General features: G+C 44.0%; 1 long non-coding RNA gene across 1 annotated transcript; it reads right to left on the reverse strand.

The window, feature by feature from the left end:
• Positions 1 to 7836: 7836 nt before the first annotated feature.
• On the reverse strand, positions 7837 to 23351 carry LOC129383454 (uncharacterized). Its single transcript, XR_011895961.1, has 3 exons — positions 22800 to 23351; positions 10333 to 10515; positions 7837 to 8100 (listed from the first exon to the last, which is right to left on the reverse strand). It is a non-coding gene; the product is annotated as an uncharacterized lncRNA (long non-coding RNA).
• Between the last annotated feature and the right edge of the window lie 3633 nt (positions 23352 to 26984).

Here is a 26984-nt window from a genome sequence, read left to right on the forward strand (position 1 = left end):
GCATCATATAGCCGGCTATAAAGAAAAAAGTTACACGGCTCCTTCCAACACATCATGCTACGTTTCGCAAGCTGTTCCAACAATGAAATAGATGATTGCACAATGGTGGCCGCTTTTCATAAGTTAGCTGGAATACATCCGTGTTAGTGGCAAAGCATACAAATTTGGTTTCGTGTCTTGGTGAACTGTGCAAGCTATTTCCGGCCCAAATTTCTTTTTAAAGAGTTGCACGCATTCATCATCCTATTTTAAAGTTCAATGCAGGATGAAGGCGCCTCCCTGCAATCTCCTATTATCATTGTCTTGCACTAGCTGATGCGAACTTGTGCTTTCAAATTTCATCCTTGATGGAACTTCCCTTCCCTTGGCACCCATTCTGCGACTAATGGTCCACTGGTTATCTACCCTATGCATTATATGGCCTGCCCAGCTTCATTTTTTCCTCTTAATGTCTACTAGAATATCGACCATCCCCGTTTGCTCTTTGATCCACATCGCTCTCTTCCTGTCTCTTAACATTTATCATTGCATTGCTCTTTGTGCGGTCCCTAACATGTTCTCGAGATTCTTTGTTAACCTCCAAGCTTATGTGCCATACTGCATGCTTAGAAGAACGTGTCTACCAAGTTGACATTTTCAAATTCCCTGATTTTTTCAGGTTTTCGCCAAGTTTCACACAACTTTGTTTTATGTCAAGAGGGGCTAACACCATGTCACCTGATGCTGTCACTCTCTGGTAAGCATGTTAAAAAAATAAAAACAACAATCCAGTTTGAACAGTAAGGAGTAGTGTTTATTTTATTCAAAATAGAAAACTGAAAAGAGGGGTTTGTAAAATGCACAGTTACTAAAATATCTTCGAAAAAAACTTGGTGCCTTTTTACTCTGTGAAGGATGACCAGCGAAGCTGTGTATGTGGGCCCCTTAATGGTGAACTGCACCTCCGCCGCGGGTCTGCCTGGTATTGCACTACCTATGGGATTGATTGGCCCGTGTGTGGGGAGTGCTTAAAGCCTGCTTCATCTCCGCCGCAGGTTGGACTGGCATTTCACGACCTTCGGGATCAGCCCACATATGGGGAGTGCTTAATGCCTGCTTTACTTTTGCCTCGGGTCCGCCTGATATTGCACTATCTTCGGGATCGGCCCACCGTATGAAAAATAGTTGGTCTATGCGCGGATGCGATCCGCCAGATCCTAGCCATAGACAGCTTTGCTGTAAAAAAAAGTGGTCTAGCTCACGGCAAATAGAGTCGAACATATTAAAATGCGAATAAAAAGAGATGCTGTTAGGAATGGCCGTACGGGGTGGCAACGTGCCAGCTATTTCAGCCCGCTGCACGTGTTCCAATCCAACCAGACGGGGCGCACTTCAGAGAACTGCGGATAACCGGCAGCCACGTGGCGCGGGGTCAGCTCAGGAATGTGGTACTCGGCAGCGCCACCCTTGACGGGGCAGAGTTCTACGAAGCCCTCTGACGTCGGCTCCGGACCTTTACACCTGTGTGTGTGTGCGGCACTGAAACCTGAGCAACACGTGTTTGTGAGCCCTCCTCCAAAAGGGCGGGTCATCTACGGTGACATCGAACGATGACTGGATGAACGTTTCCGTCCACTGGGAATCAAGGGGGGAACAAGTGCTTATAAGCAGCGTTTGCCTGCTGCTAGGGTGTGCTTGTCGTCATGAGCTGAGTGCTCGTTGTCATGCTCGAAATGTACTAGTGAGCTGTGTGCTCGTAAGCTGTTTGCTGTATGCGTCGTCTTGCGTGCTCCTTGTGGGAGTCACGCTAGACTGGCGATGTATATCATGTTTTAAATATAAATCCTGCAAATAAACCCTGCTCACCTAGCCCTGTCGTCCCAAGGTCCTCCCGACAACTACGACCGCTCCAATCCCGATAATGCATACAAAAGCAAATATTTGTATCAACTGATCGCAAGCTCATTGGTATTATGCCCGAACTTTGTCACAAGTGAGATTCTCCAAACAACTGGAAAGTCAACCTCAACTGTCCTGACATACTCTCAGCCTGCGCATGCCTCAGTGTTGCGTTTCACTGCTTTAAGGGGTTTATTTTGGTTTGGATGTGAGTAACCTGCATCTCAGCGTCAGCCAACACTTTGCTTTTTGAGCTCAAGCTCCTTCAAAGAGGCGGTGGCACTGTTCCTTTCCTGGTCATTCCTCAATGCAATGGTCTTTCCTATTCTTGTCCTGGCTTTGATTAAGGCCATTTCAAATCTGCAGTTGCAGCACATTCGGAATGCGGATCAACGGTGAATATCTCAGCAACAGTGGGGACAAATTATTAGTGATTGAGGACCTTAACCAAAAAAGTGTTAGTGGGTTTGAAGATTAATATGCAGAAGACAATGTTCAAGAATTCACATCGCCAGTCAGCCTTTAGAGTCTGTACAGGAGTAATTTTACCTAGGTCAGTTGCTCGCAAGGGACCCTGACCATGAAAAGGAAATTTACTTAAGAATAAAAATGGGTTGGAATGCATATGGCAGGCATTACCGAATCATGGCTGGGAGCTTACCACTGTAATTGAAAAGAAAAGTGTACAATTCTTGCATTCTACTAGTGCTAACATATGAGGCACACATTAGAATCGGGTAAATACTGTAATTAAATGTTGTAATATATGGTTCTTGCTTGAAAAGTTTCCTAGGGCAGGCATAAATGGGAGTTGTCGACACGCGATCACAGGTGTTGAATGCATACATTGTTTCCTAAGCATTGCTGTGGTAGACGTGCTGCCACTAAAGGGGTCGTTATTGGGTTCACCATAGGGGTCAACAGCGAGTCATTGCTCAAGTTCAAACTATCCCGCGAAGGCCAATTTCACAATCAAAATAAGAGATTCTGGACTGTAGAAATGTATGACCGCCGGCCAGGATTGAATTACCCGGAGTCGAATTAACAGAAGTCGACTGTACCATACGGCAGTGGACTTTGCAGCAAGAATGTATCTCCTACTACACATAGCAGAATATTGGCATGCTGCAGTGCTCAGTGGCTGCAGAACAGTAGACTCCTATTAATTTGATCCCGGCTGAAAGTCCCAGCCGGCACACGTGCATTTCTATAGGTCCAAACTTTAGTTATTTTGATACTAAAATAGGCCTTCACCCAATAATTCCAACTTGAGCAGTCGGCATGCATGCTGACCCCTACAGTGAACCCAATAAGCGACCCCTTTGGTGACATATCTTAGAGGACAGTAGATGTGTTAAACAGACTTTATCTCCTGCAGGAAATGCCTATTTTTTGCCTGCCCAGGAGGAGCTCCAAGTAATAATCACAGATCAAAACGTCTGATTGCGGTGTTTACCCATTTCTAATGTGTCGTGCTTAACAAAACTTCCTTGGCGATTTTTGTATGCTTTACCGCATAACATGGATGTACTGCGGCGAAGCTCACTTTGGAAAACTGGTTGCAATGTGCAACACATCAGACCCTTCTCCATTTTTTTTAAATAAAAATTGTGTGCGCATTTGATTTCTCTTTCATTTTAGGGGCTTTTGTCCTTTCTGTGCTAGTTTACACTTTGGACACACAGACAGCGGGCGTGTGTTTCACTTTGGGGCATGTTAGAATCTGTACGTAAACCATGGCAAATAAATCAGTCGTGTGTGTCGGCATTTCTTCTGCACCTTCTTAAATTTGACCCACCAGATAATTCAGTCTGTCTCGTCGGTCCCATCACAGTCGAATTAATGGAATGAAGTCAACTGCATTTTGCTTGCTGCTCAGAAGTATGAGCTTGAATAAAAAACATAACAACACGCAGGACATAAGGAGACAAATGAAGTGCTGCAACATTTGCCAACTGGCCTATGTTAGCACTATATGAGCTTGAACCCAGATGTGCCAGCTGCATTAAGATTGTGATAAAATGTAAAATCGCATGTGTTGAACTCAGTAGGTTGGTTTTCCTTCTTGAAAAAGTGTTGCAGAGTGCCTGTTAAGGATTCACTGAATGATGCTGTCAAACTGTCAACAAGGTTGCAAAAAATTATTCTTAATACAACCCTTTCATGGACACAGCAAGGTAACAAAATTGTTTTGCGTGTGAAGCATTAAGAGTATATTCGTGATCAGATATTGTTCTTAAAAAGTGAACTTTGAAAGCAAACAAGCATTATGTATGAATCAAAAAAGTGGGAGATATATGTCTCGCTGTCTAGATACACTATTTTTATCAAGGAGACGGTTACATGATCTAGTCACCTGCTTCTACCTTCTCATGGCTGCCTGTAAAATGGTAAGAAGCAGCATGTGCATGTTAGCATGCTTTTGTGGTTTTTACTGGACAGCCTTTACGCCAGCAGCATATTTTGTGATTTCCCATTCCGGTGGTCGATCACATCAAGATGTTGGGCATGACAATAGAGGTGAACGGCTCGAACACCGTCGCAGTCGCTAAGCTCACCACGAAGGCTGAGAACGCCACACGTCTTCTGAGACGAGTAGCCAACCGGCATCACGGGCTCAAGGAGGACAGCCTGCTTAGACTTGCACAGGCCTTTGTAATCAGTCACTTCATGTACATCGTGGCCATGCACTATTGGTCCAAAGTGGAGAGAGACAAGCTTGAAATGCTCCTGCGTAAGGTCGCCAAGAGAGCCATGGGTCTACCCATGCACACAAGCACTGGACGCATTAAGCATGTACAACACGCCGAGCGACATAGCGGAGGCACAGGAACGGGCACAGATCACCAGGCTGTCCAGCACACTTGCGGGCAGGTGGATCCTACGAGAAATTGGTGTTGCGCTTCGGGAGATCGAGTGTAACAGCCACGGGCTAACACCCGACAAGAGGAAAAAGATCAGGGCAGCCCCTCTGCCCAGGAATATGAACCCAGAGCACAATACCGACAGACTTGGTCGAGCCAAAGCACTCTGACAGGCAGCCGCCTCCGGGAAAGCATGCTGCTTTACGGACGCAGCTAAATATCCTGGCAAACGAGCCTATGTAGCAGCGGTGGTCAACAAGATGGCATGGTCATCAACGCGTGCACGGTCCGCACTGATAGTCCTAAGGTGGCCAAGCAGGCGGCCATCAGCCTTGCACTCCTAGAATTCTGTCCTTCGAAACAGGGAGCATATCCTGGACCGTCGGCAGAATACTTGGTACTCATCACCTCACCCCACACTATGTCAACTGGTTCCCGGCACACATGGGACCATTCCTCCAATGGCTGCTCCCTAACCTCAACGAGACAGCACACGAGACCGCACGAGCTCTAACTCACCGTGTGAGCCCGGACTCCCTCTCGGCAGAATGGGCAAGCGAGCGCGATCCCCTCGTCACTTACAACGATCTCACCCAGCATTTATAAGTTAGTCAAGAGAACCGTGCCGCTACCGCACAAAGCACTCAATAAAGCACAAGAAGTCACGTACAGGTGGCTTCAGACGGGCACCTACCCATGCCTGGCCTTCCTGCACAAAATCTTTCCGGATGCGCACCCTCACAATGCGAGTCGCTACTGTAAGGATATAGCTAGCCTTGATCACATGCTCTGGGCTTGCCCCCTGGCGCCGGAACCGCAGGGGTGAGTGGGACCGAGCTCTACACAGCTCGGACCTTGAAGCACAGCTCTGGGCTGTCCATCAGGCCCGCGAGGCAGTGGAGAGGCATGGCCTCTCTGTCCCAACGTGGGAGCGGCCCGCTGCATAGTAATCGCGCGTACCGACGGACCTCAAGAAAGTTATCCATCCATCCATTTTCACAGCAGTTGTCAGAAAACATTCTGCAGAGAACAGCTAAAACACAATGCATTTCTCATTATAGTGCTATTTTGTGTGCGTGAGTTTAATAAATAGTTAATTTGCAGGTGTGTGTATGGCAAATTGAGATGCTAACTTCACCGAAATCATAAAAGCACACAGCACTCTACTTAAAAGAGTCTGAGCATTTGGCCACTGTTGTGTCACTAATGTGCACTGTCCTAGCCGTCTTCATTACCAAGCAGAAATACAACCAACAAACTATTTTTCGGGCATGCATGAGAATTCGGGTATCTTTGCAACACCGCGACGTACCCCATAGAGGCAATTATAAGGACAGCTGAAATTTCGGATGCTGAAATGCTTTGCCTTCAAAGTGCGGAAGGCACGACCATTGTCAAAAATGTTGTATAATGCCGGTTTTCAAGCGTCAACTTTGCTGCAATATAGCTTGCAACAGGAAGAAGCTTATGCAATGTATTGTGGTGAAGCATACCAGCAGTGGAAAGGGGCCACTGTAACATGGCATGATATGTATTTCTTTATTTACACACATACATACTCTCTCCTGTTACAGCACAAGCACCAAGAAGCCTAATAAGTGTTGTGGTTTGTTTACAAAATTAAGAAAAATTAAATTATGGGGTCTTACGTGCCAAAACCACTTTCTGATTATGAGGCATGCAGTTGTGTGGGACTCCGGAAATTTCGACCAACTGGGGTCTTTAACGTGCACCTAAATCTAAGTACATGGGTGTTTTCGCCTTTTGCCCCCATCGAAATGCAGCGGCCGTGGTCGAAATTCGATCCTGCGACCTCGTGCTTAGCAGCCCAACACCACAGCCACTTTACTAAGTAACTAGGGCGGGTACAAAATTAAGTTCCTTGCCTACCCAAATAAAGATGTTTGCAACATGATGTGCATGGTATACCGTCCTTGGGAAGACAAGCTTAATTGGTTGCTGTTGGCTTTGTGTCTTGCTTCACTCTTGAGCAGCGCTTACTGACTGCACAGTAATAACAAGCTCCACCAAATGGCTACAGATTACTTCTGTACTACTCCAAGTGTTCCAAAAAGACTTTTCGAACACGAAGTAGAAAAAAAATTTTCTGCTCCTAGACTGCTCCAGAATGACAACTTTCTGCTTGAAATCCTAAACTGTCTTGACCACCACTGAGGGGTTGATCTTCAACATCACTTATATACTTAAGATAAAATCTCGAGTAACACTTACTGGTTGTCTAAACATTTTGAAATGGTTTCACAGGTACTAATTTAACACTTCTTATATGCACTTTTTAAAACATAACAGTGCATAACGATTTCGGTAACATATTTCAGTATTCTACAGTTGATTTGGAGGATTATGCGTCATCACTGGTCTGCAATTATGGAAGTGTAGAGATAAAAAATTGGGGGCAAGAATGCCTACGTTTTACACATTGTCGTTGTACAGAACAAAACCTATGCAACTTGCTATAAAACTGATTTATATAGTATTAGAAATTACCATAAAAAGTATGTAAACAGCTGGGGTTTCATAGTTCTAGATTCTTATGTTTTCGACTAGCACGTCCCTTTAAATGGCAGTAAAAGGCATGCATAAATTTTTTTTTGGACTGCCTCATTTTTTAAATGTTTTGTTTTCGCAGTCCTTAGGGAACCACCCCCAAGAAAAAGCACCTTTGACTGTAGCAGTAATCAGTGGTTTGCCTAATTGGCAAACAGTTCAGGATGCCAAACAGCCTCAAGACAGCTGTACCTCTGATAGAAGGCACTAATACACAGTGCAATGCACTGTTTCTGCACTCTGGACAACTGTGATAAGAGCTGTATTATGTTACCTATTATAACTGCATGGTGACAATACAGACAGGATATGCAGGGCATGCAGCGATGAGGACAGTAGCAATGGAATGATATCACCAGTGTACAGAGCGCTGAATTCATTCTTGCTCTGTTTACTGACAACTGAGAACTGCATGAAATAAAAATGCGAGAAAAATTAAGAGAAAAATCCTAAGTGTGAAGGAATACTACTCATCATATCTATTGCAATTATTCTCAAACAGCATTCCCTATTTCTTGCTTTTATTATTAATGCATTTATATAGTAATGCTCACCTGCTGTTCCATGTGTTCCATTGACACATACACAATCAGTTGTGGTGTGGTCATAATGACTAGCATAAAATATCTCATCCAAAAGGTCCTCATTTTTTCTCAAAAATTTAACTTTTGTAAGGTTGTCCTTGGTGGATCCTGCTTGCTTAACAGGTTAATGCAGTGGAACGTCTCATCCACGTTGGACCGCACATTATCCAGTACTGCATCCATGGACACGCCTTCTCGCAGCTTGTCTTGAGAGAGTAAAGAGAAAGTGTATATTAGTTGAAGCATAAGTAAATATTACCGAGCACGCAAGGAAGTGAAATGGGCACTGATGAACATTTTTAATATCATTATTTAGAATTCCTTTCATTGAATAATGAGTTACATTCACTTACAAAAACCTTTTGCAATGGTGTGTAGTAAATAGTTCAAGCTGTCGCAATTTTTGTTCTTTTTACGTCAACTCTTTGCAAGGACATGGTGCTATGCAGCCTTCAGCTGCTGAAGAGGCAAGATTACATATTTAAGTGTTTCAATGTTTGGTGTCATTGATAAACGGTCATAGGGATCATCTGCACCAGTGTTATCAGGTACGTAAGTGAAGAAATTTATTGTGTGTACCAAGTTTACAGCTAGGCTGCCAATTTCATCCTTCACTGTTGGTAACCTTGTTCGAACAAAAGACATTACTGAACCATTGTGAAAGCATTGCACTGGACTGGACATGTGAAGATTGTGGTTCAGATCCTACCCAGAGCAAAAATGTCTTCCAACTTTTATTTCCTTTGCTAAATATTGCCATTATTTACAATTTCTATTCTTCAGTTAGAACTTTATTTTCCAATTACATTCCATAGCATAAGTTATTGCCACTTCCATAGTGGCATGCCACCATAGAAGGGCAAAACAGGGTCGGCAATCGAAAGCGTGTAGCATTTCCAGATTAACTTAAACATAAACATCACTGTTACTGATTGCATTGATGCACATAACTTTAATAATGTCAATATATATATATATATATATATATATATATATATATATATATATATATATATATATATATATAATGAATTAAAGCTTTCAGCAATTATTTATATAGTTGATTTATCGGTCATTCATCCATATTTACAAGGAGCAGACACACCTGTGAACGTATGCTTTGAAGGCTATGCAGTCATGTTGGTTTTTGAGTTAAAGGTATTATTTCAGTCAAGTAGAGTACTGACTGGACACTTGAAGCTGTTTTACGGGTTCATGTCTAAGCCTAATTGTCGTTATCATTCCAATCATGTTTCATTCATGTAGCTGATTCATGAGCATTTGAAATATTTAGGTACCATATTTTCCAAACCATAGGTGCCACCTTAATTTTCGTCCAAGCATATTGTACAACAGTGCAACTTATATATGCAAGACCAACATGAGACATTCTTTTTCTCCAGCAATGTACTTGCAGTTTATTTTGTCTGCTGGAATGTGCAGCTCATAAAATTTTTTTTTACTGAAGTTTAGTGCCCTGAAATGGGTATGACATTTTAGGATAAATGTATAAACATGCACAATCGCATTTCACGATGCTGACCCAAGTTAAAATAGATGCATCTTATACAATGAGTTATATACACATTTTTTTCTTTGAAAGTTGTGAAAAGAGGGGGGAAAGGGGGTGACTTGTACAACAGTTCAAATTATAGTCCAGAAAATATGGCACATGGTTTGTGAGCCCTGCATATAGTAGAGTAAAATACAACTTGAGCGGATGAAAGTTTCACATGGACAGTACATCTGCTGTGGTTGACCTACAGTAGTGGCGAGAGGTCGCAGTTTCATCGATGTCTGTAATAGTTGCACTTCAATTTAGGCAAAATGGCAGACATAATTATGTACAATGCACCTTAAGTAAACCCAAGTGGAAATGATTCCAGCTTACTGCTGTTTTGAGACATTGAATCCCACTAGGATCATAAGCCACATCAATCCAGGTAACTGCAAGCCTGAAAGATAAAGCAGAAAGGGAAAAAGCCACAGTCTGCTGCGTGGCATACAGTGCACCAGGAGGCACTACACCTTCCTGCTTGGTACATGAAGTGATGCAAACAAGTATGAACAATAACTAAAGTCGTTGCCTGCAATAAGAATAGCCATATAGGTCAAATAAAGGCCACTGGCTGTGCCAAGGTAGTTGTTACCACTGTGAAATTGGAGAACGGTTCCCTTTTTTCTCTCTCTCTCTCTGAACCCTTCAGGCATTGATACAATGTAGCAAAATGATAAACATGTTTCTGATGTCATTAACTACAATGCCCTGCAGTCAGTAAAGGTGGCCTCAAATTATGTGGACATGAATTTCAAATGCACTAACATGTGCTCCAAGTTCATTGCATGGTCTGGCATGAGTATTGCCTTGTATTTGTGATGTTGAAAACTCGACAACCACTCTTGATGTATTATAAAGCAGAGCAAAAGCGGTTTCTTACCAGCAATAGCAGCTCTTTCCGACTTGGACAGAAAAACACCACCCAGTTTAAAGTCGTGGCCTCTGTGCTTGGATTGGAAAACCACATACACACCTGTGTTGTCTTCAGTCACGGCCATTGCCGCAAAACATCTTTTTCCACACTTAACACTTGAAGGCCGCTTCAGCTTTTGTTTACTTGTAGCTGTGGAAAAAGATAACCGGGTGGTTTATTCTAACTTAAGCACTGGACTTCCAACACATGCTTCGTGGTGGTTCTACTGCGCCATTTACACCATTTAGCTACCGTATTTTCCGGTGTATAAGACGCGGTTTTTTTCCAAAAATCTTGCTGGTGCGTCCTATACAAGGGTGCGTCTTATATGCGAATTTTTCGTTTTTTTTTGCGGGTTCAGAAATTACTCAGGTTCATGCTCAAGCTTTTTTCACCGAAAAAATATCACTACCAATGATGCGGTAGTAGCACGGTTAATACTTCAATACGGGGACCGCCGTGCGCAACTTTTTTTAGGTGAACTTTATCATGAAACGGCGGGGATGACGACTTCCAGAATCGCAAACACGCGGTCGTTTCGGAGGCGCAAGCAAAAGTAATGTGAAATTCCCAAAGATGGCGACAGTCGCGCTTCTCGACATTGTCAAGACAAGCCAAGCCGGCGTTCTTTTTTAGTCATTCTTTGCAACTTCGCAACCGTGTACGTATTACGTCTGTGTTGGTGACTTCGGCGTGTGTTTTCCACTACCTACACCTGTCGTGCTCGGTCTTACTACAGTATGCCACCGAAGTTACGCAAGAGCTACACCGCAAAGTTCAAATTATCTGCGGTCGAGTATGCTACCTAAAACGGAAATCGGGCTGCGGGCCGCCATTTCGACGTCACCGAGAAGATGATTCGCACGTGGCGACAGTCGTCCGCCAAACTGCAGGCGATGAAGAGCGGAAAGAAGGCTGACCGCGGGAAGAAGGCGCGGTGGCCTGAACTTGAAGACCGGCTCCTCAAGTGGGCTCTTGAACAACGGGCTCAAGGTAGGGCTCTGTCAACCGTGCAGTTGCGCTTGAAAGCACGCACTTTGGCGAGTGAAATCGGTGCCGCTGATTTTGTTGGTGGGCCGTCATGGTGCTATAGATTTATGCAGCGCAAAGCCTTGTCAATAAGAGCGCGAACGACAATGTCTCAACAACTACCAGACGATTTCGGAGAGAAAGTGGAGAAGTTCCATGAATTTGTGAAGAAGGAAGTCGAAAAGAATAACATCATCGACAGCCACATCGTAAACATGGACGAAGTGCCTCTAACATTTGACATCCCTATGTCAAAAAGTGTCGCTCAGAAAGGTGATAAGACTGTCACAGTACGAACAACTGGGCACGAAAAGTCTCACTTCACTGTCGTACTTGCGTGCTGTGCTGACGGAACAAAGCTGCCGCCGATGATAATTTTTAAAAGGAAAACGATGCCAAAAGAAAGCTTTCCGCCTGGTGTTATTGTCACAACTAACCAGAAGGGCTGGATGGATGAGCAAATGATGGGAGTTTGGCTCGAAAAGTGCTTTTCGAAGCGCCCGGATGGATTTTTTCACTCCCGGAAAGGCCTTCTGGTTATGGATAGCATGCGGGCGCACATTACTGACTTGACACTGAGGCAAATCAAGGCGAAGAACTGTACCCCTACAATAATACCCGGTGGTTTGACGAAGGTTCTACAGCCTTTGGATATTTCCGTCAACCGCAGCTTTAAAGCTATTTTGCGACGTATTTGGGAGGCGTGGATGACGGAAGGCGAGCACAGCTACACCGCAACTGGACGCATGAGGCGCGCTTCTTACAGCGAAGTTGCGAAGTGGGTCCATGAGGCCTGGAGTGCTGTTAGAGTGGCAACCATAACTGCAGGGTTCCGGAAGGCTGGCCTGCTAGCTTCATCGCCAACCGAGCACGACGACAATCAGACCAGCGGTTCTGAGTATGAAGAGAATGCTTCAGCCGCGTTGCCTCCAGAAATGGGCGAGCTTTTTGAGAGCGCATCCGAAGATGAAGACTTCGATGGTTTTTTTCTTTCTTTTTTGCTAAAACGTGGGCGGGTATGGCGTGAGTGTTGCCTTTTGCGATCACTTAGCGTTGCTTAAGAACTTCTCACAGGCCGCCGCGGTGGCTCAGTGGTTGAGTGGTGATGGTCGATCAAGCGTGTTTAATTAACCCTGACTAGCCTAAGTGGGTAAATTGGGGTGCGTCTTATACACGGGTGCGTCTTATATACCAACTTTTTCAATGAGAGCCTTCATATATGGCGAGTGCGTCTTATACAAGGGTGCGTCTTATACACCGGAAAATACGGTACAATTCAACTTGCCTGAAACCTGGCTACGCAAACTGCGCAAAGGTGCGGTATTTTCACGCTTTCAGGGCAACGCAGCCTTTTCAGCAGGGGTATGAGAAGACTTAAATATAGGAACCAAATAGTGAATGTGCAAGTAATTCAGTTTGAGATGCATCATCTACTAGACTTTTCAAATATTCAGTAATATTTGCAGTAGTGCAATGGATTGCCCGACATCAATGCATTGCATGCAGCATTTCAAGGGCACTTGGTGTGTCTCGGAACAAGCACACAAATAAAACAAATCTGGGTTTTTACATGCCAATACCACGATCTGATTATCAGGCATGCCTCTCTCAGTATAAGTTTCGTCCTGGCTGTCAACACCAATCGAAGCAATTACTATATGCAATGCTAACAGGGTACGGTGACAAAAGCAGCATTCATAGCAAGCACAATGGCATGCGCTAAGATAAGACCCATTGACCACTGGAAGGCACACAGTTTGCATTGCATACGTGTTCTTGCACGTGGTCTAGAACTGTATGGCAATTTGTCATCTTTTAAGTACAGGAACTAACTTCTGTGCACGCTTGTGATAGTTGCTGACTTGTGAAAAGAGGGGGAGGTTACTTGTGCCTGGTTCAAATTATGGTCCAGAAAATATCGTATATGGTTTGTGAGCCCTGCATATAGTAGAATAATATACAAGTTAAAGTGATGAAAGCTTCACATGGAAAGCACATCTGCTGTGGATCTTGTGGACTCGTACAGCAGTGCTTCATCAGTTATCAAAAACCCGTACGAATGATCTCAGAACCAATCGCCAATTAGCCAATCGTACCAATATATTAGCGCCAAGCTTTCTGCGACGGCTTGCAGCCCATATCACAATCACCAAAAGCTAATTTCATGGCACACTACCCTGACCTTTGGCCCTAATCAGCACTGCTTCGTCAGGTCGGTTGGGTATCAGCAACTAAAGCTACAGCTAGCTGATTAATCGACTCATATCTATTTGCAGAGGCCAGAAAACCACCTCGCGACAAAATTGAGTGCATGGAATGGTAGCAATGTTGTTCGTGCCCACTACCGCCATCTTTGCATCCATTTGTGCTATGGCACCTCCTTCTGGACACCGTTCATAGCCTCGCGGCAGTCTATTGTCGAGCTTCTTGCGTTGTTGTCGGGTGTAATACACTCGTGCATATTGCCATAGTGCTTGTGAAAGCACACATGTCATTTGCAATGCACATAAGACATTCACCTTTACTTCTTTTGTTGTGTGACAGATCAAATTGTTCTAGTGCAGTTGTAATTTCTTGCCTCTCTGACGCCTAGGCACACAGCTGCTTTCATTAGCCCACAAAATTTTTATTTGTTTACAATGGCTTTCTACCTACTCAAATAAAAGTATTTGCAACATAATGGCATGGTACTAATTGGCTGGTTCTAGGTGTTAAAATTTTCTTAAATGTGTAAGCATTTCTATGCTTACCCAACGTCCATCATGCAAAATAAAAATGTGGGCCGATCCCAGAGATAGTGCAATACTGGGCCGACCCACGGCGGAGGTGAACAGCCTTCAAGCACTCAACAAAGTGAAAAGTGCATACAATATAGATAGAGCATGCAGCAGCGAGTGGCTTTACCTTTGTTCTGCCTGTTGCTACCACGAGATCGAAGCAGCGCTCACAAATCTCTCAGCACACACCGCACCCTGCCCCTTTCGCAGATCGCTTTCACGATATGGGCCAACTCTTCAAGGCAAAGCTACGAGAACACAGTGTTCAAGATATGGTGCACGCGGCGCATAATAATTTGACGTGGACGGATAAGGCACTAAAGAGCAGTACCAGCTTAGTATCAGAACGTCGTCAGCACACCTGGTGCCACCATCTGCAGCAGTCCATGTTGCTGCGATGCTGCTGTTTATACCGGTCATATTAACTTCCATAACACTCTTTTTTGTTCAAGTACCCTAAAGAGTCCAGGAGGCATAGGGGTGGGGGATGTTACGATTGGCCAGCGGGGATAGTGACCTTCTGGCTTCGCTGCAATGAATCTCTTCGTGAAGCCAACAACACGCCCCCTTCGAGTAGCCCTACGGAGCCAGTAAGGCTAGACACGTTTGGCGCACAGGATTGTTAGCTGGTTCGCTGTCACCTTCAGGGACCAATTGGAGCAAGAAAACGCCTGGAAAAGTTTGTTCTATGGCGTTCCCCCATATACTCTGGTAATAGTCACGGTCGTTTGACAGATTCAGCAGCTAACTGCAGAGTCAGCTCAGGAACCAAGACGTGCCAGCTTGAGTCAAGCGTGACAACATCCGTCTACGAGGCCCCACTCGTTTCGGTGTGTTCAGTGAAACAAAAGTGCAAGAGAGTATGTTAACCTTCGCCCTTAAAGGCGGGTACTTCGACGACTTTGAATGCTTTGATTGGATGAAGGTTGGATGGCAGCTTTCCCTGGCCTAGGGATCTAGTAAGGACAGAGTGTGTTTAAGCAGACATTTTCGGCTGTTCAGTGTGCATTTCAGTCGTGCTAGACCCCTACTCCTCGTTCTTAATGAGAACAAGTTCCTCCTTTCAACAACATCCTTAGCATTGAATTAGTCGGACGACGGTATGGGCCAGGTACCCCTTTTTTCATGGCAGACACCAACTCATTATCAGATCTTGGCTTTGGCACGTGAAGTGTCAAAATTTGAATGTTTGATTTAACTGCAGGAACGGCGGCAGTTCCTGCGTCATTTTAGATTACCTTTATTGTTCATTTCTATCTTCGTTTTCTGTTTGGGCTCCCGGGGGCTAGACCATAGCAGTTATGGCTAGACGCGGCGATGAAAAAATAGGCGAGTCTAGAAGCGTTGCCAATTTTGGTTCCTTAAAGTCAACTTTGCCGTAATACACTGCGGTGAAGTATACCACGAATGCAAAGGGGTCACTGTGAGGGGACACAGCACGAGTTCCTTAATTTACACGAGCGTTCCAGTTTTCTGTCAGTACGAGCACGGAGACAACTAATAACCAGAACTTTATTTCTAACAAGTTGTTACAATTTGTTGGGGTTCTTCAAGCGAGAAGCTGTTGCAAACAGCTTGAACGTCCTTGACAGCACAGCAGTCAGTGTAGAAGAAAATAAAGCATGTATATAATCATATATTATATATAGTGATATACTACACACTATATTAGATCGTGCTTAACAATGGTAATTGCACAGTTATAAAATAGTAAAGAGGGTGGACAGTGCAACTCTATGTCTCAACCGAAACTAACATGAACACAGTATATATATATATGTATATACATATATATATAAAGAGAGAGATAGAACAGCGCATTAGTAACTCCAGTTACGGATATCCATACATTTGTTCCCGCGCACAGGCATCATGTAACGAACGATTGTAGACCAAAAATTATTTCACGTTTCTTTCCGGATGAAGACATGAACATTAATAATGCCTTGGTTTTCATACTTATTTGGAAGTTAAGGAACATTACAGGTTAGCGATTGCATTAGATAAATTGTTAGCCTTTTTGGCACGAGCCATCTATTCTGGCGGGCTAGTTGGTGCGAATCCATGAATACTTTGTTTAGCGCAAAAGAACAGACACAAGATAGACGATAGGACAAGGCGTAGCACCTTGTCCTGTTGTCTTTCTTGTGTCTGTTGTTTCGCGCTAAACAAATTATCCATCTATCCTGGCTGTAGTCCCGACAGTTGACTTTACAAGTGAAGAGAATTTGTTAGAGGAAAAAAAATATGAATGCAGTAAAGGAAGGCCATATACATCTGGCAGTTTGATAGCGTTAAATTTGGTAAAAAGTGGTGATGTTGCGTGGAGGTATGGAACGTTGGCAATAATTTGACGTGCACGTTTCTGAAGAAAAAGCTTGTGTGTGTTAGTGTTCACAGTGGTGCCCCACACGCATGCAGTAGTTAATGTGAGACGCAAATAGTGCCTGGTAAATGTAATTTCAACTTTTCTGGAAAGAAATAATGATTTTAAGGCCGTTGTGGCTGGACCATCCCAATGAAGTGGAAAGGAGCGCGTTCGCTTTAGGAATGACATTGCAAGCCTCCAGACCAGAGACAAAGAGGTTGGTATCATCTGCATATAGAATGGTTGTTGCCTCGCTTTCTGCGAGGGTTCATCGAGCAATAAGGTTCCCAAAGAGCTCCAGCCACACTGGAAGGTGTGAGGTGAAATTCGGCAACACTGATGCACGCGGCTGTTCCCCCACTCTCTATTCCCCCCAGCCGCACTTTGCCTCGCTGCTCCGCTCATTCTTGGCCCAGCACCCGTCCGATATGGAGGTTCCCATTGTTGATCCCGCCAAGTACGAGATTCGTTCCGTAATTCACTTTTTGCACGCCAAAGTGACTCCACCCATGGATATTCATCATCAGTTGACAGAGCTGTATGGCGACAAGTGCATGTCCGTTCAACACGTCCGAAAGTGGTTCAGGGAGTTTAGTGCCAGTTGAAAGAAAGTCCACGATGATGAACGGAGTGGAAGACCGTCAGTTTCGGTTATCAAGATGGCCCAATGCAAAGTGCTTCAGAAGAGGAGGATCAACATCGGTGAACTTGTTGCTCAGATTCCTGGGAGTTCTTACGGTACAGTAGAAAGAGCTTTGACAGAAAAATTGGAGTATCATAAGTGTTGTGCTCAATGGATGCCGCGGCTATTGACATCAGACTACAAGGAGAAACGCCTTGACTGTGCTGGCCAGTGTCTTCAAAATTGTCAAGAAGATAAGGAAGGATTGTTGGGCTCCATTTTTATGGGAGACGAATTAAACAAAAATCCTGATATGAAACAAAAATCCAAAGAGTGGCGTCACCCAGAGTCACCAGTCGCAATGAAGTTCAAACTCCTGCTGGCAAAGTCATGGCCACTGTTTTTTGGGATCGTAAGGGAGTACTGCTGATCGATTTAATGGAACGTGGGACAACAATCAACTCTGCGAGTTATTGTGCAACACTATGAAAACTCAGGCAAGCTATCCAGAACCGCCGGCGAGGACGACTGGCAGCCACTGTAACACTGCTTCACGACAACGCCCGACCTGACGTCTCCCGTCAAACCCGGGAACGTTTGACAAACTTTGGCTCGACTGTCGCGCCCCACCCACCGTACAGTCCGGACCTCGCGCCTAGTGATTATCACTTGTTCCCCAAGCTAAAGGAACATTTGAGTGGCCAACGCTTCCGGAGCGATGAAGAAGTCGAAGGGGTGAAACGCTTAATCAATGGGCCGGCGGCAGACTTCTACGACGCTGGGATACAGAAATTGGAGCACTGTATACAAAAATGCGTAGAAAAAGATGGCGATTATGTAAGTTTCATCTTTCCATTAATGTAAATTGCTATGAGAATAAACAGTGTTGTCTCTTTCTAAAATTGATGGGAACCTTATTTCTGGATCAACCCTCGTATGTCCATCCATCATGTCATTAATGTAAATGTCGAAGGGGACCTAAAATGCTGCCCTGTGGGACACCTAACAATATTGCCCTGTTGGAGGAAATACTATTTCCGATGACGACGCATTGCCTGCAATCAAGCAGATACGAACACAACAAAAGAATATGCCATTCCGTGTACACCGTTGGCAGTCAACTCTGTTAATAGAATCTTGTGTCGCAGACGGTCAAAAGCCTTGCTGTAGTCAATAAATATCCAGACTACTAGGTTTCATTTTTGCAGCTTCTTGATTAACACCTGCTGAACAAGCAGTGCAGTTTCGGTAGAGCAGGTCATCAAAGCTGTTTCGCCATCGCCAGGGTTCGTGCCACGCTCCAACCATGATTCCTCGCTCCTTTGTGCCCTCCAGAGGGGCACGGTCATGGCCCCCCAAACAAGGGGCTTAAATCACCACTGCAACATAATTGCAATTTTTCGCTTTTAAATATGCTTCAACGCAATAGATTGCATAAGCTTCCCTGCTTAACTCAACTGTAATGCGGCAGAGGTGACTTTAGGAACACTTTCTAGACGTGCCAAACAATATGCGCATTCTGGTCGGAACTACACCTGACTTAACATTCCGACATGTAGGCATGGCTGGCCCTTGTGCAGTTTAAGAGCATGGATACGCATGCTGGTTGTGGCTTGAGAAGATGCAACTTCTTAAACAAGTTTCAATGCAATGCCCTAGACTGAGCTTCACCGCAATGCAGTTGTGTTATGCACTGGAGCTTCCGTAATGTATTGCAGTCCATCACTGCAGCAACGCCAGAACCAGCTTTGAATGGGTGCCAGATGAGTTATTACATGTCTCGGTGCGCATACTGTGACAGATGACGGCGCGTGTGCGCATGTATAGTCGGGAACATGTGCAAGGCTGCGTTGCAGTCTCGTATATGGAGCTTGCAAGATGGGCGAAGCAAGGCCCAAATCACCACAACCCTGCCGGAAGTAGCTCTAAATCCCTGCCTGTACACTTCTTAGGGGTCTTGGTGCTTTTACAGTGATCGGAGATTGCACATATAATATTATATTTTCAATACTGAGCTCATTGGAACATCTTCCTGTTCGTGCTACGCACACAAAAACGAGAAATAAGAAAAAAATTGTGCAGATCCCACACACTGTGGGAATTGATGTAAGTGAATCTTTCCATGCTGGATGCTCTGACTGATGATATTTAGCAGTGTTGACGGCTAAAGCTTAATTTCTTGCAACGTTTAGGCTAACACGAGATTGGCGAATTGATGTTAAACGTTACCTTGCGTGCACCACTGCTGTTTGTCTGCGTAATAGGCAGAACACACAGGGAGAGGTGTTTGCATGAGGCGTTATTGTGCACCATATCTTATAACCTCTGAGATGGTTGAGCGTTGTCATTTCCTCACATGGCACATCACATTATGGCAGAAGTATTAAACGAATTGGATTATGGGGCTGTACGTGCCAAAACGACACTCAGATTATGAAGCACGGCATAGTGGCAGACTCCAGATTAATTTTGACACCGTGACACCATGATGTTCTTTAATGTGTCCCAAATCTAAGTGCACATGGGTTTTCTATTTTGCCCCCGTCGAAATGTGGCTCCCGCGATTGGGATCAAATCCATGACCTCTAGTAATGCCATAGCCGCAGAGCTAATGCGGTGGGCACAGAAGTGTTGATTTCACAGTCAACCACTTCTGTAGTGTTTCCTGGACGCTGCGGTGCACGTTAATTAATGCAGCTCTGCTTCTGCACGCCCTGTGTGAGTTGCCCGCTTGACATACTTACATGGCGTTTATTTTTCATAAATAGCAGCAACGTATTGTATCGTGCCTTGAACTTAAGCGCCCTGCAACCGCTGTTGTATAGTAGTGGAGTTTCCTTGCCTTCTCAAGTCGCTTCCCCCGTCTTATATGGGAACTGCCTCTTCTCCCTCTTCGTCTCCTCTCTACAGTTCTATCTGCATCCCCTCTCGCCTCACACGTAAGCCTCACTGCAGTTTCTGCAGTGCTTCTGAGGGGAGTCACGGATAATTGCAGCTGTCAAGTGGCTAATGTGACAACGGCCGGGGAGCTCCAGAGGGCATTGTGCACACTCGATGCGGTGGGGTGAAAAAAAGTTTCTCCCATGTCCTTTCCTCTTTTACTTGTGCCTGTCATGTATATACACACACTGAACACCCTCCCCCCCCCCCCCCCCGACGTGGTGTGTGTGACATCAGCAGCAGCCCACAGCAGCTGCTGGAGTGGGAAAGTCAAGGGAAGAGACAAAGAAAGCTTCACTTTAAAACAAAATGCGTAGAGGTTTCTATGCTTACCCAATGAGGAAACCCGTCCGTCACGTAAGATGGTTGCTTTCAAGATAAGGCCCACATGAGCGAGCGAATTGTAAGATCGGGCCTGCGCAGCCGCGCCACACGCAGCGGCGGCTGGTGTACAGTTGGTAATGGTTTGCATTGAGAGGAGGCAGCGTCATCAACCACATCTACGTATGACGTCTACCTAACTTGACACTGTTCAATTACGTCACGTAGAACAGCACGCATTGGCCAATGCTCATCTTCTACGAAGCAGCAACATCATCCAAACGCACCATGATATAAAAGGAGTGAACAGTGCTACTACTGGCCTCTGCTTCATACTCATGATGGTCTCAGTTTAACATTTCAGTGTTGCAACTGCGCTTCTCCATTTTATGATTTTTTCGTGGCATTTCTCGCAATTATATGAAACACAGCAGCATATGACGACAAAACAGTAGGTGATCAGTAGCAAATGCTTATGCATCATATAGATAAATCCCACAGGATATTCTGCATGTAATTTTATCTTTTTCCACTTTCAGTATGCTTCACCGCTATGGTATGCTTGACTCCGTAACATTGCTTTGTCCAGTGTCTCTGACCCTTTCCCACTGTTGGTATACTTCATCACAATGCTAAGTGCGTGGTTGAATGTGTAACACTACTGTATTGGGATGAAGCTAACTTATGGGTCTCACATTAGACAGTTTTAATTTGGCGTACGCTATATGCTATAGTATAGCGTATGCTAAGCAGCGCACATTTTTTTAGTTTAGTTGGCCTGTGAGATGTTCGGATCTCAGAGACCATGTGCCGTCATTGCGGCTATCTCCCGACTGTAGCTATAGGTGGTGCTAACATGTCGAATGTTTCTTTCATTAGGCTTCGACTCGTTCGAAATGAGAAGCGATCTCAAAAACACCACACGGTTATCCAGAATACTCTGTCGTCGAAGCAGCCTGAGACTAAGCGAAAGCCATTTACACAGTCATTTGCTAAGAACAAAGTGCATTTTACAAAAGCAACGCCAAATTCAATTCGAAGTGGGCAGCCGGGCCGCCGCTATGTTTCACGCAAACTCCGCAAACCACGCAAAGACGCTAACGCTAAATCTGAGAAATAGAGTGGGTACACTATACGGGATAGGTCGTTCTGCGCATGCACAGTGATCACCCACTATATTATAGTGTACACTAAACTAAAAGTGTCTATTATGCAGCATGTTTTAGATGCTTGCTAGTTTTAAAGTCCAAAAGCCGAGATACAACAGCGTCACACACTATCATGTGAGGAAAACAAACCGCTGCATGCAGCAAGTAGCATCAGCATAAGCACTAGATTACAGTCGAGCAGCTCTACAATGAAGACCACAATGAATTTGCCTGTACAACAAAGAAACTTATGCGTCTCTGGCGGCTGATTTATGTTTATAAAACGAATGCCACACCAGCGCCGCCACTGCCCTGTGAAGATTTCACCAGGGTAGGCTGTGCGCTAGTGCTAACAGCAGCGTATTTGAAGAGCGTGCTGATATTACTAGTCCTGTTGCCCTGCTCCAGGATTCACTCAACTCGCATGCTACTTGTTGTAACGCATCAACGGCTGACGAATGCATGGAAAGGCCACGAATGTCAATGAAGGCGACCAAAAATTTTTACAGCAAGGGAGGCTTAGTGGCACTAGACAATCGGGGGCTTTGCTTTGCATGGCTCCTGCATTTGGTTGGAGAGCAAGCTGGGAACCTCAATGGAGCATAGGGTGGCTACAGTAGAACATGCTGTCAGGGATATTGTGCGGAGAAAAATTATCAGCCTATCTCGTTAAGTCTTTCTTGAATTCTTGTTAAAGATTTTCTTTTGTTGAAAGTGCTTAGCTATTGTGAACAGTGAGCTGCGCAACCTTTTGCACAACGTGACCTGCGTAACGAAGGATTTTGAAGGTGCGAGGACTTTGTTAAAAAGGCGTTTGACTACATAGATACATTCAGAGAAGCGCCTTCTACCCTTTAGCCCATGCAGAATTTGTAGGTCCTATGTTTGTAGGTCCTAGGTTCTGCTGATGTACTGCAGTGAAGCCTTTAATATGTGCCCCAATGTCCGATGCTGCGGAGTTCAATATATCCATTTAATGTCAGAACAAGTTTGATGTATGAAGTTTCATATACATGTAATTCTCTTGGTGATTCACCACCTGTTATTTAAGCAATAATTCCATTTATCATTGTTTCATATAACAAGGTTCAATTGTAATGAATTATTGCTATATGACGTTCTTTCCATTACTATAACTAATACTCTCAAGCTTGGAACCTCCCAGCTTCCTCATACAGTTGGCCAATGTGACAGCACACCTGACGCAACAAGCCATGTCGTACACTTACTCTGTGCATATTCACAGCCCATGCAAGCTTGTGCTGAAAGCTTGTTGCTGCTTGCAGAGGTAAACATTTCACTTGACTGTTGTAACGATCTTGCTGACTATGTGATGGAATAAACAGTTACTCCACAATAAAACAGTATCAGGCCATTTTGTAAACATTAGTTTGAAGTAAAACTGTGCCATGCATCGTCGAAAAAGGAAAACAACATTACAGGGATGAGCATAGTTATCGTGGGCTTGTCTCTATAGCTTTTATGTCTTGCTTTGTCCACATTATGCTGCACAGTTTTGGTTGAAGCGGTTATTGGCTGGCAGACGTCTTCCCATCATGTTACTACGAGTTTTGATGAAAGCAGTCTTGGCCAGCCTCTCTACCCCTGGTTCTCTGGCTTAGGTGGTGGTGCCTCCAGTGGTTCAGATTTGAATGGGTGCAAATTAATTTTCCCTCTCAGTGAAATCATACCAACTTTCCCAGGTTACCTGGCTTCTACAATTCCTCCTAAGTTGGACTTGTTCAACAGCTTTACCGAGTACTTTAAGTAGGCAGTGTATTCTATGTTGTAGGGCAAACAGAAAATTAGCATAAGCACTCTTGCTTTTAGGCTGCCATAGACTTCGAGTTAATAGTGCAGTCCAGATCAACATGTCCTACCTTGATCCCTCCAGCCTATGTGCCAGCCTTCCCTATGAGCCACTACTTGTGCAGGTGAACATACCTTCTTTGTTCCATGCAAAACATTTTGTTAACTGTTTTCAGGAAAAAGTAGTTCAAGCATAAATGGCTAACACATGCTCTTCATACCAGGGTGCCATGGATAATGGAGAAGATAGGGAAGTACAGGCTAGCATCGCTGTCCAAGATCCATCCGGCAGCTTCTCTGTCACAGGTCCATGTGTCCTAACTGCTCGTCTTCAATGGGAGTTGACACTAGGAGGTAAACGCACCTCGTCTGTAAAAGAAGACTGTGCAAACATACCCAGGACTTTCTAGTTATGTCTGTGGTTTCAATGTTGTGATCAGAAGTCATGTACGAAGCAAACCCAGCTTACAGTATTATAGCCAGAATACAATGGTTTAGTAACATTGAAGTTGTTCTGTCATTTTTTTAGCTTGGTCAGAATCACAACAGAAGTGAAGGCAGCAGAATTGTGCACCAAAGGCGCAAGTAATTTTTGATAAATCCAATGCTTAAGGTGACCATGAGCTTATTCAACCTAAGTTCGTAACGTCTACTTAACATGTCACAAGATGTTAGTGGAAATGAAAAGACCGCCATTAATAGTGATAGAACCAAGCATGCTGTTTGTAGTTCAAGTAGGAATGATAGTTTTGAATTGGCACAGAAAATTGCGAAAAACTGGCCATGAAAGCTTTTTACTTGAGATTTAGTCCATGAGGTCACTGTGTAAGTCACCTGTTATGAAGAGCAGCATACTTATTGCTTAATATTGCAGCCTTTATATTACATATATGTTCCTGCTTTATTGTATGCATATTAGGAAGTAAATAAAAAGTACTAACACCATTACCAGTACCACCCCAATGCAAAAAGGAGTATCATGCAGCACAGCCGTGTCATAATTGCCATTGTGCACTAGAAAGCTAGCTAGCTGAAGTGCCATTTAAATTCAAAACATTTGTGTGTAGGCCTAAGTAGCCAAATTCGTTTCAGATGGAGACATTCATTGAAGAGCATGTGTGTGAGACAAAGGTGTAATAGGTGTTGCATAACAGCCGGGTCTTTTAGGTCAGCTTTGCAGCACTTGATAGAATACACAAATGATGGTGAAGCATATCAAGAGTGGAAAGGGGCCACTGTAACGGAACCTAGCATGCGGTCCTTAAATATACACGCACGCACGCGGAGTCTCCGGTCACAGTACAAACATTGAGACGGCTAATAGCTGTACTGGCAGCCATTCAGTCTCACATTTCTGTGAGCCAAAAAAAAGAGTGATTTCATCATTTTATTGTCGGTGGCCCCCCTCCCCACCTTTGGTTGGCGAATTTTCTTTAGAGGTCCCAAAGTTGGGAGGTTTGATTAACATGGATATCGACAGGAAAGAGAGAAGAATGCAGCCCAATATGTCCCCTGGCTTATTTATAGCATTAAGAGAAGTTTAAATTTGCACAGATATGAAAGCATACTGACTGACAAGTTAGCATTTCTTTTTTCACTTGGTTTTACATCGTAGGTCGACACCCCTGAGAAGGCTTCCTTGCAAGCTCGTGCAGCAAGACTTGCCTCTAAGCAGCAAAAGCAAAGAAAGGAGATGAAAAGCCTGCAGCAGTCAAGGTGGCATTTTCAAAAAGAGAATGCTAAACTGAAATCCGTTCTGAAAAGACAAAACACACAATATATTTTATTCAGAGAGCAGGTTTTTGTGCTTGATATTCTTGGTGCTGCAAATTAGTTGTTTTTGCAACAACGAATGGGTAAGCAGACAAGAGAACAAACACCAACAGACTGCTTGCTTAAGCCGAGATATTTTGCTCTTACTTTAAACTTTACTCTGAACAGGCATACAGGTACACGAGGAAAGTGTTTGATGCATGTTTGCCACATCCTTGAACTTTAGGCAATTGGACAATAGCGGTAATAGAAAAGCAGGATTTTCCAAGGAGGGTGTAAGTGCGCTTAAGTTGCTCAAAGAATAGCAAGCGAGACCATCAAAATATGTGGAGCCTTGTAGTTGACAAGATGTCCATTAAACAGCAGGTAGTGTGGCAAGAGGGACATTTTGAAAGCTATGTGGACATGAGCAAAGGAGCCACAGGTGACTGCTTGCCACAGGCAAAAGCTGCCTTTGTAAGAATGGCTGTATGCATGAGCCACCGTAATTGTTCACTGGAGTCTGATCACATGACCTAAACTCGCCACTCTGATGTGTCTGTGTCTGCTCAATGTTTTTCAAACCAAGCATAACAAGTACGGCCGCATACAGGTTGCACAGTGTATTGCACATTTTAAAGGAGAGTCATGCAAGTCATACAAGTCATACAAGTCATACAACTACGTCATACCTGCCTTGTTGAGTAGGTGCGTGGATCACGTCTAGGGCTCACTGTCATCTGGTAGAGAAAAACTGCAAAACTCAAATATTAAACAGTACCGGGTGGCACAGTTCTTTCCTTCTTTCTAACCATGCTATGCATTTCATTCAGTGGAATTACACCAGAATGGGCTTTTGTGTGAACTGCACATTATATATCTTTTTACAGGTTTGTCAAATGGACAGTGTACAGGAACATACACACAGATTACCACATATATCTGCTGGGCAAGGCAAACAGCTGAACATTGGCCTGACAGTGACTTGTTTTTGCCTTGAGAATGATTATGGGTGTGTTGACAAGTTTGACCGGACTTGTCCTAGAAGCATCCTTAATTTTGATGATTAAAATTATTTTTTTGTGCCTGATAACCGAGAAAATTACATAATAATAGTTTTATGAAAAACAATAATGTCTTCACAAAATAAAGTAGAAAAGAAAGCAGGAGTGCCCAGTCAGTCACAAGTGCTTTTTGCAAATTTTGCTGAACCTGCATTTTGTTAGCCCCTAAAGAAAGAAGTGCTGTCGCTAGAGTTTTAAGAATATTAACTGATTACCACATGAAGAATAAAATATTCACAAAAAGGAAACATTGAAAAAGATTGACGAAAGTTCAGATTTTTGCTTCCACATGTACAAAGAAGATGCCTTAAAATTTTTCCAGCCTGTTGCGATAAGAGCCATCAAGTTTGAGGAAAATACATTTGCTCTTGTCGGAGCTGAAAATTCACAAGTGCTCCATGTTCAGCATGTTTGAATTAGTGCTATGTTAAATACCTTTTTTCAAAAAGAAGAGCTTTCCTTAATTTTACAAAGTTACATGTATTGACATAATTACGCAATCTGGAAAAACATGTTCCTATATTTGTTTGCTAGTGCATTTACAAAGCAAGTAGTGTGACTGAATAAATGCCACCACTGCTGTGACATAGTGTTTGTAGGTGCTTGATGCAGGTTCTTTTCCTTTAAGACACCAGAACACTTCATGATGGCTCGAAGATCGCCTAAACAGAAAATTTATGATTGAGAGCTTTTGGAACATTCCTGGGCAGGGGTCGCAAAACAGTGCATGGGTGCCGTGAGAGAAGAATGGTGGGGCATTGTCACGGGGTTTTAGAGGGCCTGCTCCTG

The sequence above is a fragment of the Dermacentor andersoni genome, chromosome 8 (genome assembly GCF_023375885.2).
Source record: "Dermacentor andersoni chromosome 8, qqDerAnde1_hic_scaffold, whole genome shotgun sequence".
Taxonomy (NCBI): Eukaryota; Metazoa; Arthropoda; class Arachnida; order Ixodida; family Ixodidae; genus Dermacentor; species Dermacentor andersoni.